The sequence below is a fragment of the Taudactylus pleione genome, unplaced genomic scaffold, assembly GCF_031769625.1.
Source record: "Taudactylus pleione unplaced genomic scaffold, aTauple2 ptg000532l, whole genome shotgun sequence".
Lineage (NCBI taxonomy): Eukaryota > Metazoa > Chordata > Amphibia > Anura > Myobatrachidae > Taudactylus > Taudactylus pleione.
In genome coordinates, this window is record NW_028284934.1 from 1,632,418 (window position 1) to 1,654,063 (window position 21,646).

A 21,646-nucleotide genomic window follows, 5' to 3' on the forward strand; every position below is an offset into this window, starting at 1 on the left:
TAAGCTGTGGGTGAAGTAGGGTCTTGTGGTAGGGTCTCAGGTCTCACAAACACCAGTGGACTTCCTGCTCTAATAGAGGTTTCCTTCTGGAACGCCTCCATTTGTCCAGACACCCCCCCTACCCGCCTACAAAACTGGGCGAGCCGTCTTGTAGCGAGCCCCGGAGCGAGTGAAGTTGTCACTGACTCCGGGGTTCGCGCACACGCCGCATGTGCGCAATGGCCCACCATCGACCCGCTTGCGAGCGGGTCTGAATCAGGCCCTATATATGGAAGTCTGAGTCCCAAAACTTTTGACAGGCAATCCATCCTTCCAATGATCGTAATAGAGAGGAGGGGTCTCCGTGAGTCATGTGACCCTATGTGTCATTCCCAGCTGTGGGTAATCCCCAGAGTCTGTCATATGTGGGCAGGGCTAAGTCCTGTCATCTTTAGGCTGTCCGTTCATCCAAGGATCATGTTAGGGGGAGGGATCTCAGTGACCCATGTGACCACACAAGTCTCCCCCTACACATGGTGTTCTCCAGAGTCTGTCATATGTATGCGGGGCTGAGTTCCGTCATTATCCATGTGATAGGGAGACACTCGATCTCCCCAATCATATTACATGGAGAGACGTAACTGCCTCCAGTAGGCATACGTTGGAGCTCCCTAGATTGCTCCACACCAGACATATTTCTATTACCACATTTAAGATGGAATTGTATCCATATTAAGCACAAGACCTGTGTTGCCAATTTTTAAAAATAAATAAACAGAGCTCTGTTTAGTAGGAAATCCTGCACCGTGCTTCAGATCAGGTCTATGTTATCAACATCTATCCACATGTCATGTGTTTTCGGCTCACACAAATGTGAGATAAGTGCACAAGTATGTGTGAACATGTATCACATGTGTATGCGTGCGGATACAAATTCACACCACCACATCTACATGGTATACTAAGATGCACACACTCCTATGCACATGATCACCTATAAATATATGTGGTAGAGGAATCTTAGTCCGATAGTATAGAGACAGTCATGATCCTGCTGGTCTCTAGATGGCACTAAGTGAGAAACCATAATTCTTTCTTATAGAGGAATAACGTCATGAGTGTCTATTAATAACCTGTTTACAGTTATAATTATCATTTTGCTTATTAATATTGCCGATGTGCAACTGCCACTTTTTATATAAGTAGAATCTTCTCTAGATATCTTACATAACTGCCGTGCAATTGTTATTTTCCAACAATGTGATTATAACTGAATAATTCTGTCGTTTTCTAATATGACATTGCTGCCGTTCAACTGTACTGTTATATGTACAGAAATGTGGTCACCGCAATAAGAAATACTTTTGTGGTGAGACAAGGCTATATATGTTAGAGAATCATAATTTTCGGACATAGGAATTACGATTAAACAGGTTTACTATTAAGCTGGCCATACACGCTACAATTATCGGGGCGATCCGCCTGATATCGGCGGATCGCCCCGATAATTGTAGCGTGTGGGGGGGCGACCGAGGGTTAAATATTGCTCGGTCGAGCATGCCGGATTGTCCAGCATGCCCGTCCGATGTGATATTTCCCGGTAAACTGTCGGCCGTATCGGGCAGTGTATGCCCAGCCGCAGCCGACAGACAGACATTTCCTGTGTTCCTTCTACGGAAGGAAAAGGGAAATGTCTCCTCCCTCGGGGGCAGAGCGCGGATGTCTGCCGAATACACTGTGAGAGAAATCTCACAGTGTATGCCGCGGACATCTGTGGCTGGCAGCCGGCCAGATAAAATGTCTGTCGGTCTGACAGACATTTTATCTGGCCTTGTAAGCCCAGCGTTAGATATGTACTCTCCTGGTATAAGAAACTAATTAGTTTCTTTAACACATAAACAAGCATATCAGGGAAAGATCTTGAATATTGTTAAATTTATCACTTGGACCTATAATATTGTTGAGTATTTGGTTCACCGGATTATAAATCCATGATTTAATATTATTTTTCACATTTGATGTTTCTGGTATCAATGGTTAATTACCACTGGAATACCAGGATGTTTGTCTAGTAAGTGTGTCTGATCAGGAATAGATCCAATAAAAGTTAAGTATTAAACAAATACGAGTGCCCCCCAAAAAAGAGTCTTCTTTTTTCTTCATATTTACTGACTCTAGGGGAGCACCACCGGTTTGGTATTAAATGTAATCATCTCTAGAAATAACCATCATTGCAGACGTATTATTTCCGGTTTATTTTACTAGTACGCAGAATTATAAAGCGTATCAACAACAGTGCCTGTACCAACCCCCACATAACTGTAAACTTTTACATATCCTGCTGCTTTATTTCTGCAGTTATAAATTGCACAATATTTGAATGTATGTTTATTAAGAAGGCCTTGATTTAATTGTATATAACACATAATTGGTTAATCTGTGGATATCTCTATAAAGGGTGACTGTGATCAAGAGATATTGCACCGAGGATTAGTTTTTTCTTGTCCTTGGAAAGCCCCTGTTTCAAATTGTGAGCTGTACAATTTAATTCCTTTTTTGCCTGCATGTTGCATGCATTCTTCCCATCCATTCTTGTTCTATGGGCTTCATAACATATATTTAGAAGCATTCAAAAAGCAAAAAAAAGCATGATATAATCAGAATAAACATGTCAGGGAATGTAGAAACTAATAAGAGGTATATTTACTAAAGTGAGAGTTTTTAGACATGGAGATGTTGCCCATAGCAACCAATCGTTGCTATGGGTTCTCAAATTCAGTCCTCGGGACCCCAAACAGTGCATGTTTTCCAGGTCTCCTCTCAGAATCACAAGTGAAATAATTAGCGCCAACTGTGAATCTTTTAAAATGTGTCAGTGAGTAATGTATACACCTGTGCACCTGCTAGGTGACCTGGAAAACGTGACCTGTGTGGGGTCCTGAGGACATAGGGCCTGATTCAGAGCTGAACGCTCTGACCAGAGCGCTCACTCTGAATCAGGGCCCTCCTCCATGAAAACATCAATCAACATCGACAGCACGCCCCCTTTGGTGCGAGACCCGGAGCGATGGAAAGCCTGTCGCTCCCCGGGTCTTGCGCATGCGCACGACGGAGCTCCCTCCATCGTGCGCATGCACAGTGGGGAACATCGACCAGCTTGCGAGCGTACTGCCGCTCACGAGCGGGTCTAAATGACCCCCATAGTTTAAGAACCACTGATCTAGTGTGTACCCGGCATAAGTCATATTATTCATTTATTGGACGTCTGTTCATTTGCTAGCATTATGTGTTCATGCACTAGTAATTTCTACATATCTCATGTTTTTTGGTTGTAAAATTCTAACTATTCCTTCAATCTTTAAACCAAACGTATTTTAAGAGTATACACAGTAATAATGATGGCACATGTCTCAAAATAGTTTTTATGTTGCATCTTCTACATTCACCATCCCTTAAATATGAGAATTCCCTTAACTGTTCATTTACTGGCCAATCACCCTATTTGCGCGTCTAAGGATGCTGAAAGTAGATCTCTCAGTTCTGCACATGCATAGCACGGAAAGGGCATTGTAAATTCATTAGCATATAGTTGCATATGCGACTGCGGCAAAAAATGCACACAGACGCTGCTGCATCCGACTCAGAATTAGGCCCTAAAAGTCACACGTGCACGGAGGGGGGGTTTCCGAGTACCTAGAAACCCCCCCTGCCCGTCGCTCCATTCAACGCTGGCCCGAGCAGCTGAACAATTTAACTTTTTATTTTTTTTCAAGAGTCCTTGTTGTACTGCCTGGGCTGGCTGTAGGGGAAGCTCAGCGCGAGAGCCCCTCCCAGTCAGTTCAGATAGGCTGCGTCGTGACAATAAGCATGCTAGAGGCTGTGGCGGGGTGACAGTGTATTCCACTGTGTCGAGTCCCGGAGCTGCACTGTTGTGACCGGCATGTGAGAGGATGAGCACGCCTGCCGCCAGGTGACACTGTATTCCAGCGCAGTCGAGTCCAGGAGCTGCACACTGTAGCTGGAGGTGCGTGGGGAGGGAATGGAGCGGGCGGGCGGGGATGATGCCAGACTGCTGTATTTATTTGGCTGCATTCGTGTTTTAAGGTAAGCGCTGCGGTGTGTGTCTGTGTTTATGTGTATGAGTGTGTCAGTGTGTAGGTATCTGTCTGTGTCAGTGTGTGTGTGTGGGCTAAGGGGCGGGGGTGGGGGGGTGGGACAAGAAAAGCATGGCAGAAGATTCAGATAGAAGTATAGCAGCAATACACTGTAGAGCAATTTATTATAAAAGTGTCAGTATTAGGGACTACTACTGGGGCACTGCATAGGGGGACCACCCTGGGGGCACTGTATTAGGGGCACTATTGAAGCACTGCATAGGGAGACCACTACTGGGGCACTGTATAAGGGTCAATACTGAGGGCACTGTATAAGGGACCACCACTGTGGGCACTGTATATGGGACACTAAAGGGGGCACCTTATAAGAGCCACTACTGGGGGAACTGTATAAGGGGCACTGCATAGGGGGACCACTACTGGGGACACTGTATAAAGGGCACTACTGGGAGCATATATATATTTATTTGTGGCTAGATGTTTTTTCGGTAACCAAGACTTTGGAAACCCCCCCTTCAAAATTCTGCGTTTGCCACTGCTAAAAGTCACATACATCGCACAAATGGGCACACACAAGACATGCGAGATCCAATTAGAATAAACAATTCACAGGACTCACGGCGAGGGTGTGCAAATTTTATACAATATGTGACCTGGGAGAAGTGCATGAAAAAGTGGGGAAACCACCTTGGACCCCAAATAAGAGGCAACTGAGATAGCAGGACCACATAGATGGCTGTTAGAAGGGACAGACTTCGGCTGCACATCAGCCCTGGCAGTCCACCCTGTGTGCGCATGCGTTCATGAAAATGCCAGAAGTGCCAGATGGCCAATCCGGCCCTGGTTGTTAGTGGCCATACAGAAAGTACTTGAGGTTCTTATAAGGTGTCAAATAGCTTATTTGTGCACTTTTTTTTTACTGGTTAAAAAAAATAGCAAGAGTTTTTCAGCAAATTAAAGACTTTCCAGCATTTTGGGGTACAGAAAAATGTCTTTATAGTAGTTTTTCAGTGTTTTTAAAGTTTGTAAAAAGTTAGTATAAACACTTTTGCTCTCATATGAAAGTTCAAAAACCCCTCTCCCATCAATTCAATACCTCCACATACCTGCCCCACATCATATAACCAATTATTGAGATTTTTAGAGAAATTCACCTGAAAACAGACATCTCTTTATTGGCCAAATTATAGGGTCTATGAGGTCTATGTATCAAGCAGTGAAAAGCGTGGAGAAGTTGCTCATCAATCAGTTCCTACCTATTCTTTTATAGACTGTACTTGATAAATACTACTTTAAAGCTAATTGGTTGCTATGGGCAACTTCTCCATGATTTTCACTGCTTGATACTATGGGGTCTATGTATTGACCGAGGCGAAGCAGGAAGCAGTACCGGTGAAAACGCCAGAGCCCACCGCACATCATTAAATAGCGCTGTGTCTTACCCCAGACTGGCTCCAGTGGGCATGCGCGAGATCTCACAAGCATTGCGTGATCTCACGTGCAGCCGCCGCAATCAGGGACAGTACTGTCCCTGCTATGGTGTTAGGGGAACAACAGCATCAGCTGTCGAAATCGATAGCTGCAGCTGTCAGAATTTACCTACGAGCTCACCTAATCTGGGACGGGGTGCACAAAAACAAATGTGCATTTCTTCTGAATAATCAATATGAGTTTGGAATTGGATTGAAAATGTTATTTGCAGTGCGAATCCGCCCTTATTTGCAGGACATAACTCGCAACTAATAGGAGTGATCCCACCATTTCCATGACGCTAACTAAAATGTCATTTCAATTAAACTATTGAAACCTCTCAACCAGAGCCGGCCCTAGGCATAGGCATTATAAGCAAATGCCTAGGGTGACTGGAATGACGTGGGGGCATTCCAGGGCTCTGCCGATGCCCTCCCCCACCGCTATCGGAGCTCAGCTCCGATCGGGCAGCGCAGTGCTCAGACGGTCAAGTGAATGTGACTGTGTGTCTGGTCAGAATGAGCTTCTGCACAGAAGCTCATTCTGACTACGCTACAGGAGGAGAGACAAGATGGCCGCTGGAGGGCATACTGTGTATGCCCAGCCGTGGCCACTCCTCCCATGGGACTTTGCGGAGCAGAGCCATAAGTGAACTCACGGCTCTGCCCGCCTTCATATTAGCTGCGCTGCTGCCCTGCCGCCTAGCGCTCAGCCATCGGCTTCTTCAGTAGGAGCTTTAGCTGCATCAGAAAGAAATAAAGAAGTGTCCCTACTCATATTCGCAGGTACTGTATTTGACACTGGCTGGAAGGAGGCAATGTTGCGGGCACTGACTGGGGTCAGAGAGGGGTGTTGGTCTGTGCTCCAGCTGACTCTGAGAGGGACTTGGGCATGTGTATACATATGTATGTATATACATAGGCAAACGCAGGGGGGGTTCCGTCTGCCAGGAAACCCCCCTCCCCAGCCCACACCATGACCACAATAGAAATAGTAATATAATAGAATTTTACTAGAGCTGCATGTTCTTTTCAGTATCACAAATGAAATAATTAGCACCACCTGTGGATCTTCTAACATGTATAAGCCAGTAATAAATAACCTGTGCACCAAATAGGATATCTGGAAAACATTCACTGTTAGGGATATGCTGCTATAGAGCCCAATATGTACATATTTGTCCAGGGCAGTCCTAGGTTCTCCCCCAGGCTCTCGGACTGCTCCAATGCCCTGGAATGATGCCAACATCTGAAAAAAAACATTCTGCTCAGAAAGGATGGACCTACTGACGCATCTAATGGCATACTGTGATCACTGGTCCTGTGTATGCTGGAATTATGACACACAATACACTTTGTATGACACATATTAAAGCTGGTTAAGTGCTAATTCTACCCTCTTCATGGACTGGCCACACTCACTCTAAAATCAGGCATTTGAAAACCCCCCTCTAGAAATCCTGCGTTTGCCACTGATATATATATATATATATATATATATAGAAATGCAATGTCTGTTAAAAAACAGCAACAGGCGGCACTCCACGGACTTTGTAAATAAAGAAAGGTGACTTTATTCGCCAACGTTTCAAGACCTGTGCGGTCTTGTCATCAGGGTGTAAAGTTTGCCGCCTGTTGCTGTTTTTTAACAGACATCGCATTTCTATACCATTTTAAGGAAGGCACCCCGGCATTACTATATTGGAATATTGAGTGCCCCTCTACATGATATATATATATATACAAAAAAGAGCCAGCACATCCAGATTAGTCAAACTAGAAAAAATATTTTTATCCAAAGAATATCCATAGTATGCATAATCATATAAAGTGCATGTCCGCAGGACAAGATAGGTGTTCAATATCACATCAGTTAGAGCAAAACTTCAGACAAATGAAGATAATGGGGTAGATGTATTATAGCGGCACTTAACGTGCCGCTATAACGCTTCCTGCTTCACTTCTTTACCGAGGCGAAGCAGGAAGCACTACCGATGAGATGTATAAACATCTCATCAGCCGGTGAGGGGGAGCGTTAACTCCCCCCTCCGGCGCTACCCGTTAGAGACAGCAGTGCATCAGCCTAGTGCTGATGCGCTGTGTCTCTGTCCTGGCCAGCTCCACTGAGCATGCGCGGGATCTCGCAAGTATCGCGAGATCCCCGCGTGCAGCCGGCAGCCGCCGCAGCAGGGACAGCGCTGTCCCTGCTGTGGGTATAGGCTAGCGCCAGGCTGTAGCTGTCGATAACGACAGCTACAGCCGGTCGAATGGTCAGACGATCTGACCATTCATACATAGCCCAGGCTATCGGCGCTATCTTGTAGATAGCAGCGCCCATAATGACAGGGGCACATAGTGCCCCTGTCATTCACCGCCCAGACCCCTGATCATACTTCGGGGAGAAGCGGTATCAGCGCACATAACGTGCGCTGATACCGTTTCTGGGCTTCATACATCTCCCCCAATGTACTCATCATAACTGCATCATAGCATGCATCATCCCTGTAGTAGCCAGCCCAAGGGGCGCACTAGACATCTTCTAGTGTGTACCTGGTTTAAGATTGGTGGTGGGATTATGTTAGGGGGCACCAGTGAAAATATAGCCTAGGGCACCAAATTGCCTAGGGCCGGCTCTGCGCTCAACAGTAAAGAAGCTGACATGCAGCTGCACCCAGTCAGGCGTCTGACTTGCAGTAGGCACTGTTGCAGCAGAGACAACAGGGCTAATCATTACTGCGGCCGCCGCTGCTTAGTTGCTTTCCTAGGGAGGTCACTTGAAGGACTGTGTCAAAGCGCACCAGCGCCACCTAACGGCAGTAACATCGCCCGTGAATCGCTGTAGACACAGATCACAGTACGCTGACTGTGTGCCGGGGGAAGAGAACAGGCAGCGGCAGAGCACAGAGTATACTGCAGCCGCCGCAGTGGTGTCTGGGCTGTGGGCATGTGACCGAATTGAAAATGGTCGACTACAATTTCATAGAGTTTTCTCCCCGTCACTTCCTGAGAGGCGCTAGTGGTGGGTACCAGAGCTCTTGTTCCTATAGCGGAGGGAGGTGGCCACGTGATCTGCTGCTCCCTATACGGGTTATGATCTGTGTCGCCTGACATAAGGAGGCCAGTGTGTGTGTGCGGTGCTGCGGGGTCGCTGCCGCCATGTGTATCTCCTCCTGTGTGATGTGTTATTTTGCTGGTGCCCTTACAGTGAGGCACCTGTACAGTGTGTGTAGTGCGGGGCGTAGTAATACACAGCCAGCATTAGATTGCGCCTAGCTAGTAGTGATGCATGAGAATGAGCTGCCGTCAGCTTTATACATTCGTACTTTCAATGGCGACCTCATGATACGTTATTACACAGTGACCTCAGGCTCTTATTACTCCGAGCTCAGTAAATGTTGCTATTTAGGGCCTGGGGAGATTACGAAATCTATTGATTTTGATACTATATTTCACAGACAGGAAATGTAACAAGATATAGATGATATTGCTGTGTGTGTAGAGCTGAGGCGTAATAGGGGACTTTGTCTTCAGGGTTTTGCTCTTTCATCTTAGAATTATTTTTTTTTGTGTATCTGGTGGTTGGTGGGGAGAGATTTATAATTAACGTGTTTGGGTGGATATATGATTTAAAATGTGTTGACATTGGGAGAATGCAGGAAGGGCAGAAATGCGGTCAAACCCCGCAAATGCAGGTATGACCACATTTCCCATATGCACTAAGCACATATGCACTCCGGGACTTAGTTGCGGTGTGTAACGCCATCTTCCTGTGCTTTTCCCATAGAAGCCTAGGGGCTTCTTTCCGCAGAGTGCTAATAGAGGGATCCAATCGGATCCCTCCCAGCAACCCACGCAGCACGTGCCGTAGGGGCTTCTGGGTCATAGACCCGGAAGTCCCTCCATCTCAAAGGGGCGCTCTTACCGACAGAGCGGTCCTTTGCGGGGATCTTCATGCATACAGGCGTTACCAACGCCGGCATGCATGCAATGACTGGCGGAATGCATCACATCGCGAGTGCAATGCGTCATGCATCCTGGCCATTGAATTAAACTAATCGTAAAATACAAAGAAATGCAGACCTCACAGTCTACCTGCAGGAAAAGTAAAATGGCTATATTTCACGCTGGAACTGAGGACCTGATTCAGAGATGGACGCAGTGCCGATATTTAAGCAGTTAAGCGATGTTTTGCTACTGTGCATGCACACAAAGTTCAGTTAACCCTTACAGCACATGTACAAACCCCAAGTGTCCTATGCTGTTTCAGGCTGGAGACTGGGAGGATGACCTAAAGTGATAGCATGTTATGTTATGGGCATGTTATGAGAGTGTGACAGATGTCTTGCAAATATAATGCTTCAGAGGCCATGTTTAGGCCATGTTTAGTTGGATTAGACGAGAGTAACTAGAGTAGACCCTAGGCTGCCGCAAATGTTGATGGTGCAATCGATGTTGCGTCAATGTTGGCATGTTTATAATCTTTATCTTAAATGCACAGACCCTGAAGCCTGAAAGTGGGCATCTCACTGCTCATACACTTCATCACATTGTGGAGCACAAAAGGAAGACTGAGCCTTGCATTTGCATATTCCCGCAACCTCTATTGAGAGCAGCTGAATGTATGGCTGCATTAGCAATGCCTGCATTTTTCCGACCACTGCCCCATCACCACCCCAAAATGCTTACAGCCTATCAGTCACTCTGCGATGGAATCCTCTGTGCGTGCGTAATTGCAGTGTCATCGCAGCGCACGCCAGTGCAGCTTATGCACATGCGCAATGGCTGACAATCGCTCGATCTGCGTACATAGTTGCATTTGGGATCGCTGCTGAGTCAATTAATATTTACATTTTCGTACTTTAAATTATTGCAGTTTTCTGTCAAATATTATGTATACCCAGTCCTCTGCTTTCATACACAATGTTCGTGTGAGAACAGCATTTTGATTATTAGGGATGGCTCCATTATAGGGATGGCCATCGGTGGGGGTGGGTCTATCGATGGTTACCATCAATGGGTCCATCAGTGATTACCATCAATGGCACACAAAAAAAATGTATGGTGAACAACCGATGGCCACAGCTGCTGAGGGCACCACTGGTCAATCAAAACAGGAGGCTAAGCTCTGTCCTGTCAAGAAATAAAAATAATCATCGACTCCCATTTGTTCATCGGTGGTGGAGAACAATTAGGCTCACTACCATCTATGGCAAAACCATCAACCATCGTCAGTTAACCATCGATGATTGCTAACTATCAATGGTCATTAGCCATCTGTACTCCACTTGCATGAATTAACATAAAAAAGCAGCGGTAGATGAACGACCCATACAATGTTGGTGAAAATAAACAAGATTTATTACAATATTATAAAATATCTAAATGAATCATAAGCATAAATATGACAATAAAAAAATAACAAAATAAACAAGTTAAATCATGTAAAACATATAGCCTCTCTTGCTTTAGGTATATAGAGCCTGTCCCTATAAGTGTTTCCCGATTTAAATAGATGTAAGTCACACTCTCAGTCTTTTTAGGTGCAACTTATAAGTGCAACGTATATTTACCAATTTTGGTCACCAGGTAGAGCGATTTTCCTATTAACATACAGTCCTGTATGTGGCACTCGGAGCCCTCAAATATCCTTGGTGTTCATTAAATCCAGTCCCCTGTAATAACGTGTAGAGTCCAACTCCTATCACCAGGTAGAGGGATATTCCTAATAGCATACAGTCCTGTATGTGGCACTCGGAATCCTCAGATGTCCATGGTGTTTGACAGAGTCCATGCGCTTGGTATAGACTGACCAAAGGTAAATCCGCTGATGTCAGGAAACTGGTTCAGGCTCAATAAATTTTCGTTCAAAGACCTCTAGGATGGAGGCTACCACCTAACGCGTTTCGCTGTGTGAGAGGTACAGCTTTTTCAAAGGTGAAATAATGGTATCTAGGAGGGTCTTCTTATACCCCTCTAATTAGCTACTCCTTTTTCACATGATTATAATTAGTCAACAATTCAATACAGAAATTCAAATAAACATACATGATAATATGAGGAGGCAGGTTACTTTCCATGGTGTATCTAATATATATACGATCTTATATTTTAATCATTTCTTTAGTCAGTAGAATTATCCTTACCTTTAATTTCTATTTAGCTCACTCCGGTCATGTGACATAAGATATCACCTTTGACCGGAGTGAGGTCCGTCTTAGGATTTGTGTCATTCCGTGGTCATGGGGATCCTTTCCTCTCACTACCTCATTGGGCAGGGAAGAGCCCCATGACTTATATCACAAGACTGGTGATATTTCTCATCGGCGTCTACGTAAACAAAAACTGCCGATTCTCCGGTCATGTGATGTTAAACGCATAATTAGCTGCGTAAGCACTGGTCGGGGCATCTAGAATTATGGGTAATGTAGTTCTAGCCTTAGATTCCAATTATCCGATCACGTGACTTTAATCACGTGACCGCAAAAGCCGGTTGGAATAATTTAATTATGGATATTGTAGTCTATATCGTTTTTCGACAAATCTTTATTAAAGGAAATATGTATATACTAATAATACCAGCATAAATCTTAACTAGGTAACTGATATGGGAGATTCTTCACTTGAAAAATATTGATAGTTCCATCTTGTTACATTAAACTCCACTTATATCTATAGATCATATAGCCATATAATCATATTGAGACTATAATATCCATAATTCCATTATTCCGACCGGCTTTTGCGGTCACGTGATTAAAGTCACGTGATCGGATAATTGGAATCTAAGGCTGGAACTACATTACCCATAATTCTAGATGCCCCGACCAGTGCTTACGCAGCTAATTATGCGTTTAACATCACATGACCGGAGAATCGGCAGTTTTTGTTTACGTAGACGCCGATGAGAAATATCACCAGTCATGTGATATATGTCATGGGGCTCTTCCCTGCCCAATGAGGTAGTGAGAGGAAAGAATCCCCATGACTACGGAATGACACAAATCCTCAGACGGACCTCACTCCGGTCAAAGGTGATATCTTATGTCACATGACCGGAGTGAGCTCCGTAGAAATTAAAGGTAAGGATAATTCTACTAACTAAAGAAATGATTAAAATATAAGATTGTATATATATATTAGATACACCATGGAAAGTAACCTGCCTCCTCATATTATCATGTATGTTTATTTGAATTTCTGTATTGAATTGTTGACTAATTATAATCATGTGAAAAAGGAGTAGCTAATTAGAGGGGTATAAGAAGACCCTCCTAGATACCATTATTTCACCTTTGAAAAAGCTGTACCTCTCACACAGCAAAACGTGTTAGGTGGTAGCCTCCATCCTAGAGGTCTTTGAACGAAAATTTATTGAGCCTGAACCAGTTTCCTGACATCAGCGGATTTACCTTTGGTCAGTCTATACCAAGCGCATGGACTCTGTCAAACACCATGGACATCTGAGGATTCTGAGTGCCACATACAGGACTGTATGCTATTAGGAATATCCCTCTACCTGGTGATAGGAGTTGGACTCTACACGTTATTACAGGGGACTGGATTTAATGAACACCAAGGATATTTGAGGGCTCCGAGTGCCACATACAGGACTGTATGTTAATAGGAAAATCCCTCTACCTGGTGACCAAAATTGGTAAATATACGTTGGACTTATACGTTGCACCTAAAAAGACTGAGAGTGTGACTTACATCTATTTAAATCGGGAAAAACTTATAGGGACAGGCTCTATATACTTAAAGCAAGAGAGGCTATATGTTTTACATGATTTAACTTGTTTATTTTGTTATTTTTTTATTGTCATATTTATGTTTATGATTCATTTAGATATTTTATAATATTGTAATAAATCTTGTTTATTTTCACCAACATTGTATGGGTCGATCATCTAGCGCTGCTTTTTTATGTAAATTTTTGGTACTGGGCTTGACAAACCCCCTTTTTTAAGCAGCTGCTTAGTAAAGCAGTTCAGTCCAGCGCCTGTGTATTCCTCTATTTCGTCACTTGCATGAATTAGTAAGAGCCATTTAGAATGGCTGTTCTCAGTTCAGCGCGAATTAGTTCCCGGCGCTAATCAATTCACTGTGCTGAGGGTGCAAGCAGAAATCCGACTAAACTGCTGTCCGCGATGCTGTTTTTCAGTTTAGCGTGGTGCTAACAACATCGCGGGCAGCACGTAAGTTAGAAAAAGTCAGAAAATTTCTTAACACCCGGTGAAAGGCGCGCTATATTGCATCTCCCGACTAAGTGTCAGGTGCAGGGGAAACAATTTTGTAGCTCTGGGAACTAATTCCTGGCGCTATTCACATTGCGTTCAATTGAATTGTCCCCTCGGTTTGTCATTTGCAGTGCAGCGCCTTAGAGAGAAATCCTGTGTTGTTGTAGTTGTTGGTTTAAAAAAAAAAAAAAGCCTCCATAACAAGGATGCTACATGAATCAAAGAGGACAATCTGAGTGAATTTATGCAAATAATAAAAGGGTAAAATAGGATTGTGTATGGGAGTTTTAGATCCATACAATATTTTTTGCATTTGGTGTGTGTACCTAGTCTTTAATGTTGTTGTTTTTTTTTTTTTTACAAGTGCACTTAGTGTTCCAGCATGCCCTGAATACCAGGGCATACTGGCACTTGTGGTTCTCCAAATGCCAACATGCCCTGGCAGCCATTAAAATGGGACATTACAGGACTTGATTGGATCTGTAGAGCACTAGTAAATGATCATAATATTCTATATTTGAATGGTATTGCTCTCCTCCCACCGATATCCGGGTATGTGAAGAGCCCTAGTACTATCAGCATAGGCTGGTTTTTCCTAGGTTTGGTGCTGCATTTTTTTTGTGTTCCCACTAAGCCAGTGTTTCCCAACCTCGGTCCTCAAGGCACAGTAACAGTCCAGGTTTTAGTGTTATCCATGATTGAGCACAGATGCTTGAATCAAAATAACTGAGGTACTAATTAAGTCACTTGTGCTCAAGTACGGCTAGACTTAAAACCTGCACTGTTAGTGTGCCTTGAGGACCGTGGTTGGGAACCCCTGCCCTAAGCAGTTCAGTCTTGCCATGACCAGCCTAGGGCTGGTTGGACACGATAGAGGTGTGACCATCGTGGTGCCACGAGGCTGGTAACGCCTAGTGTAGGTGGTGGAAAATTTGGTGGATCCCAAGCTTTTTGCCCCCCCACAAAGTCTCCACTATCAGCCTTGGTTGCAGCACTACTGCAAGTTTTAAATATGGGGGGATCATTCTTTTTTTAAATTATTATTAAAAACAGTGCAAGACAAGATAGCCGCATTTGCCAGTCACAAGCTTCTCTTGTTTGCCAACTTTTTCTGTGTCTTTAACATTACAAAAAAATGTATCTTTGTAACCCCACTAGTCTGGTTGCTAATTACTCAATTCACGGTTATTGTGTGCCCCCATCTAAGCTTTAATAATATGAGCTAGCTTAGGACACCCAAATGAACTACTATTATCAGTTGTTAGCTAGGCTGCTGTGACTAATGTATGTTACTTATATAGATTTGTAATGTTCATTCTCATAAATATACATTGAACACAAACCAACCACCTGTTACTATTCTCCACAGGCTTCCAACGATGATGCTCTTCCAATTCCTAAAGGTAAGTACTACACACCACTTATAGTAGGTTAACAATTTGTATTCATATGTATCATAAATTCAGATGAAATCATATTGGAAAAAAGTTCAATATACGTATAACAGAATGTTACTTTCATATGCAAATGGAATACTTATTAAAAGTTAGTGTAACAGTTACAAATTTAGGCCCTCATTCAGAGCCGTACGCTCTGAGCAGAGCGCACGCTCTGAATGAGGGCCAGGCTCCATTTTCATGGAGCGTCCTCCTGGATGCTCGTATAGCTGTGGGTCACCACCCACAGGCTATACGAGCGTGCATTGTGATGGTCGCGATGGTCGAGACCATCGCGACCATCAAATTTGCGAGCCGGAGCCTGCGGTTGAGGTTTTCCGCAAGCTCCGGAGTGATTTTGGCTCTATCAGAGCCAAAATCACTCCCACTGACATCACTAGTGATGTCAGTGGGCCGGCTTCTGACGGGAGGCGTTCCCGTGGGAACGCCCCCGTCAGGGAGGCACGCCCCCGGCACGCCCACCAAAGGGGGTGTGCTGTCAATCAACATTGACAGCACGCCCCCTTTGATCGGACACAACGAGCGAAGGACTTTCCTTCGCTCGTTGCGTCTGACGCATGCGCACGACGGAGCTCCCTCCGTCGTGCGCATGCTCAGTCCATAACATCGACCCACTTGCGAGCGGACAGCCGCTCGCGAGTGGGTCTGAATCAGGCCCTTAGTACATTAACGCCTATAAGTTTGCTCAGTACTTTAGTCTCCTCTGCATATAAAGTCTATTAATGTTACAGATAAGGGTCCTTAAAATGTCCAGAACACCTGAGCATACTGTAAATCTTAGTATCACTTAGCAGAGCAAAAGGAAGTTCCAATCTCATTAACGTTCAACACAGTCTTCCTTAGTAATACTGCTGTAATTTATTTACATACTGTATACACTGACAAATGTTATAATAATTACATATGAGTCTTAAGAAGAAAAGCCAGTGCTATTTTTATACAGCTAATGAATGCTGCCTTCCCTTATTTTGATAAGTTGGATCCAAAATCCAATATCTCTAGTCTATGCTATCCAAGGCAGTAATGGGCTCAATTACTGTTACTATGGGCCTGATTCAGAGACGGTCGCTATTTGCGCTCGCTCGTCCCGAAAATAGGGGTGACTATTCAAATGAACCGTTCGCTGTTTGCGGTCTGTTCACGCCTCTAGGTCTGAACGAGCGAACAAAACTTGCGGTCGTTTTTTGGGAAACTACGCCCCCTGGCCGCTCGCATCCTACGTCATGTCCGCTATTTATTTGATTAATCGAGTACATCGAACAGGGTATGAGCTGCTCGCTATTCTTGTTGGTTTTTGCTACCACAATTTTGCGAGCAGTTCTGGCTAAAAAATAACCCAGTGACGTGGTCAATGACGCTGCTGTTTTAATTATGCACACTCATAAAACGCCCGTTTTTACCTTTAAGCACGCCTGCGATCGGATCTCCACTCCCCGTTTTCAAGCACCTTCCCCTGTTACCACCCACATACGCCTCCTCCTGTCACTCAAATTAGCAGGCATTTATTTTGCGAGCACATGAATTTCGGCCGCACTGACTGGTTCGCGCATGCGTATAACGATCCGTACGCATGTGCAGTTGGGCAAATATCGCTCGGAGCGAACGAGCTGCCGCTTACGAGTGGCTCTGAATCAGGCCCTATGTGTATCCTTTCTTCTTTTACACAGTTTTAGCTACATTCCATAGAGAGGACATTAATGACTCACTGAGAGCTTGTAGTATTCCAGGTGTGATACTTCCTCAAGCTTTCTTTCCTCACCCGAATCCTACTTGATGCTTACTGTAAAGATTAGCTATTAGCCTATGTTCCCATACAAAGACTACATCAGTCTTAAGGTGCATACACACGGACCGATATATCGTTACGATATGAATGATAACGATATCATTGAACAATATATTTTTTTATGCAGTGAACGACCAACGATGCACGTTCCCGCATGAACGATAACGATATCTATGATCGTCTGTACATGCAGGCCAATCTGGACGATATCGTCAACTTTGCCTGTTCAGAGATGTGGCAGGATGACTCACTGAAAGAAATCTTTGAAAGATCTTTGAAAGATCTTTGAACGATCTTTGAACGATATCTATGAAAGATATCTTTGAAAGAAATCTTTTGAAAGATATCTTTCAAGTCGTTGGAGGTACAGATCGTTCCTTGTGTATGCACCTTTATCCTTTCATATATTGTGAGCTGAAACAGTGTTCTCAGTATGGGTGTCAGCTCCTATACTAGATAATGTTACTTCTGAGTATAGAATATTTGGTAGAGTACTGCTGTTAAATTCAAGAAGAACAACTACAAGTGCACAACTCCAACATTACTAATTATATATAATACATAATGCAATAAAATTTTGCAATAGATAGAGGTTTTAGCATAATCATGGCCATTGGAGTGATTCCCAGGAGTGGCTCAGCTGGGCCTGTTTGGGGGTGTCCTGCGCTCTGGATTTCAACCCCAGTATGTTAGGGACCTACCTTCAGAGGTTACCTGGGCGTGGTGGGTAGGCCCATAACCATGGCCATGATTATGCTAAAACCTCTGTCTATTGCAAACTTTTATTGCATTATGTATTATATACAGTTAGGTGCATAAATATTGGGACATTGACAGAATTTTCATATTTTGGCCTCTAGTCACCACCACAATGGCTTTGAAATGAAACAAACAAGATGTGCTTTAACTGCAGACTTTCACATTTAATTTGAGGATAATTACATCCAAATCAGGTGAACGATGTAGGAATTACAACGGTTTCTATATGTGCCTCTCACTTTTTAAGGGGCCAAAAGTGATGGGACTATCAACTCAAAAGCTATTTCATGGACAGGTGTGGGCTATTCCCTCGTCATTTCAATATCAATTAAGCAGGTAAAAGGTCTGGCGTTGATTCTAGGTGTGACATTTGCATTTGGAATCAGTTGCTGTCGACTCTCAATATGAGATCCAAAGAGCTGTCACTATCAGTGAAGCAAGCCATCATTAGGCTGAAAAATCAAAACAAACCCATCAGAGAGATAGCAAAAACATTAGGTGTGGCCAAATCAAATGTTTGCAACATTCTTAAAAAGAAAGAACGCACCAGAGAGCTCAGCAACACCAAAAGACCCGGAAGACCACGGAAAACAACTGTGGTGGATGACAGTAGTCTCCACAGGTAGCACCTCCCATTATATATATTTTCAGGGTGTGCTGTCATGGCCCTCTTTTCTATATACTGCTGTTAAATTAGTGCTTCTTGCAGGGCAGTGTACTTTACTGTAACTACTCATTCACACCGTCCTGCACTGTATCTCTGCAGTTCAATAAGGGTGGGCTGGAGCTATAGTTGCCTGTAACTGAACTCTGCTAACCAGCTTAGCCACTGCACAGGGGTACCGAATGAAGTCCACGCCCCCCACCTCTGTAGCTGCCTGTCAGGCCAAACTCTGCCTCTTCCCCCGTCCGATAGGGCAGCGAGACAAAGACCACGATCCGGCTCTTCCAGAATGGCCACCTCCCACTCCACTGACGTGCTTCCGCCATCAAGAGGTCTGCAACCCGTCGGAGCTCAGCGGGTCCTGTGGTACTTCACCCGGCCAAAGGTAAGCCCTCCCTGGCTTCAGTGCCGAAGGCTCCCAGTTGCTGCCATTGATTGCGCTAGTGGCCAAACATCGCCGGAGAGACTCTGACCTGAGCGCTCGAGGGGGAACAGCAGCCTGCTCTTCAATGCTACTCAGCCCCTTATATAATCCTAACTACCGCTGTGCGACCCTAATGCTTCCCACCCACAACACGAGCCCCGCTTGTGCCGCTGCTACTGGCTCTAACCCTAGACCCATATGTTTACAAGGTTTACAGTATAATACATACATTACATACTTTCTCATTAACCCTATACCTATTATCCCCTATATACCCGGCTAATCTTTCCCTTCACATCAAATAATACCTCAGTATATCATGTACATACTCCCGTTATAATGCTTCAGATTTGTACACTTCAGGAGTTATTTATTAAAGAATGAAGGTGTATTTTAATTAATTGAGCAATGACCTAGCCATAAATTATTTTGGCTACACTCTCTTCCTGGTGATCTAATGTCACATAGATCAGCACTCTAATGTATATGTGTACTAATATATACAATGCTGCCTACTTTATCACTTCCCGGTCATCACTCTAGGGGTGTTCTTTGGATTCCCCAATTGATCATAGGTAAAGATAAGTGGAGGCCTCAACTCTTAGGCCTTTTTAAAATTCCTTCCCTGTCACTATAAGAGCCACTCTCCTCCAAACCCTCCTCATCATTTCTATCAGAAGTATTGTAGGAGTAACTCACCCTTCATCCATGTGAACAGGACAACTAATGTAATCTATTCGAGATACCTCCAGTTCATGAAGGAATGGGCTCTCACCCACACTGTCTTTGTAATAATTACCAGGTCCCTCCCTATCCTCTTCATTTCCATCACTATCCTCCTCCAGTGACGTATTAGTAATTTTTTCTACAACTGATCCCTTCATTTTATTTGGAAAATTATTACTGAAGGGTTTGTCCTACTTAACGAATTCATCCATACGTACATCTCGCCCTATAGGGAGTATGTGCTGGCTATGGTAGGTAAGAATGACATCAGATCCGTCTTCAGGCTTTAGTCGGTAAACTGGTAAACCTGAGAATTTCTCTATTATCACATATAGATTTTCTCTCTGATTTGCTATTTTGAATTTCTTTGGTAATCCTCTAATGAGTACTCTATCTCCTGGAACTAATTCCTGATCTCTGACCTTCCTGTCATAATATGTTTTATTTTTCTCTCCAAGCTTTCTGGCAGTCTCACTAGCAAGGTTATAGGCTTTCTTCAATTCCTCCCTTAACTCGCTGACATATTGAGTGTGGGAAGTAGAGGTCCTTCCTCTCGGAGAGATTTCCATACAGACATCTATTGGTAATTTGGCCTCTCTCCCGAACATCAAAAAGTAAGGTGACATTCCAGTAGCTTCATTTTTAGTGCTGTTATAAGCATGTACCAGTCCACCTATAAACTGCTTCCATTTACTTGTCTAAGGGATTGAGAGTCCCTAATATGTTTAACAAAGTGCGGTTAAATCTCTCCGGTTGAGGGTCACCCTGAGGGTGATACGGAGTAGTCCTAGATTTGGAGATGCCACAGATATAACATAGCTCTTTTATCAGACTACTCTGAAAGTCCCTGCCCTGATCAGAATGCAATCTGTTAGGTAGCCCTTAGTGTATAAAGAACTTATCCCAGAGGGTTTTTGCTACAGTAGAAGCTTTTTGATTTGGATTTGTGCATATCTGGTTAAGTGGTTGTTGATAATTAATACATTACATTTATTTTTTACTTCTAAAGTCAGGTAGTCAATGCACACAAGATCCATTGGTCCATTACTTTGAATAGTGACTAAACGAGCTGTTCGGGTCAACAAGGTCTTAGGCACAACCCAATTTCCACAGATCCTACAATATTCTTTGATCTCATTCCTCAGCCCAGGCCAGTAATATCTATCAGGGATTAATCCTAAGGTTTTTTCAAATCCTAAGTGTCCATGATTATCGTGTAACTGGGCGTAGTGTCTTTGGCAATACTATCTGATGCTGTGTTCTTCCCCCTGTGGTTCTAGCATTTCTGCATAACAACCCATTCTTAAAGACTAAATCTTTCCATTGCCGCAGTAGAAATTGTAGCTCCTGTGTCCACATCTGAGGAAGTGGAAGGTGAGTATTCTGAGTCATCTGTGCTATGACACATCTAATGCTTGGGTCTTGTTGTTGTTTTTCAATTAATTGCTGATGCTTCATTCTATGGGTTCCTTACAATTCTACCAAGCTAAGCCAGCAATAAAAAAGTGGTATAGCTCCTTAAGTTGCACCTAGAATGCTTATTAGTTCTTGCCCTCCATTCTCCACTTTCATTATCCGGCACATCCCCTTTATATCTCCGACAGGAACCTCCGCCCACTCCTCCTCAATTGCACTCATTGTCTGATTAGGAATTCTAGATAGCGAGTCGGCATCTATATTGTTTATACTGGGCCAATATTTTAGTTTGAAATTGTATAAGGCCAATGCTGATAACCACCTATGTCCAGTTGCATCCAGTCGAGCAGTAGTTTGGATATATCTTAATGGGTTATTATTGGTATGTACTTCGAAAAACACTCCATATAGATAGTCGTGGAACTTTTCAATTATACACCACTTTAAAGCCAGAAATTCTAGTGTATAGGTGGGATATCTTTTTTCACTTTTTGAAAGTCCCCGGCTCACAAATGAAATATGCCTCAATTCTTCTTGCTGCCTCTGATATAATACCCCACCTATCCACCCTTGAGAGGCATCAGTATGAAGGGTATACAGTAAATTTGGGTCAG

The 21,646-nt window shown here is 43.8% G+C and overlaps 1 protein-coding gene across 9 annotated transcripts in view; it reads left to right on the forward strand.

The window, feature by feature from the left end:
* The first annotated feature begins 8,316 nt into the window (after positions 1-8,316).
* Positions 8,317-21,646, forward strand: part of LOC148501156 (mpv17-like protein 2) — a 63,118-nt gene continuing 49,788 nt past the window's right edge. For 2 of the 9 annotated variants that reach the window (XM_088450874.1, XM_088450875.1), the window contains exons 1-2: positions 15,175-15,203; positions 18,719-18,851. The gene's annotated coding sequence lies outside the window, so the exon portion shown is untranslated. Of the gene's footprint in view, positions 8,583-9,289; positions 9,739-15,169; positions 15,204-18,718; positions 18,852-20,074; positions 20,231-21,646 lie in introns of those variants that run through there. The other 7 variants (XM_088450868.1, XM_088450870.1, XM_088450873.1 and 4 more) reach the window with 7 other exon arrangements.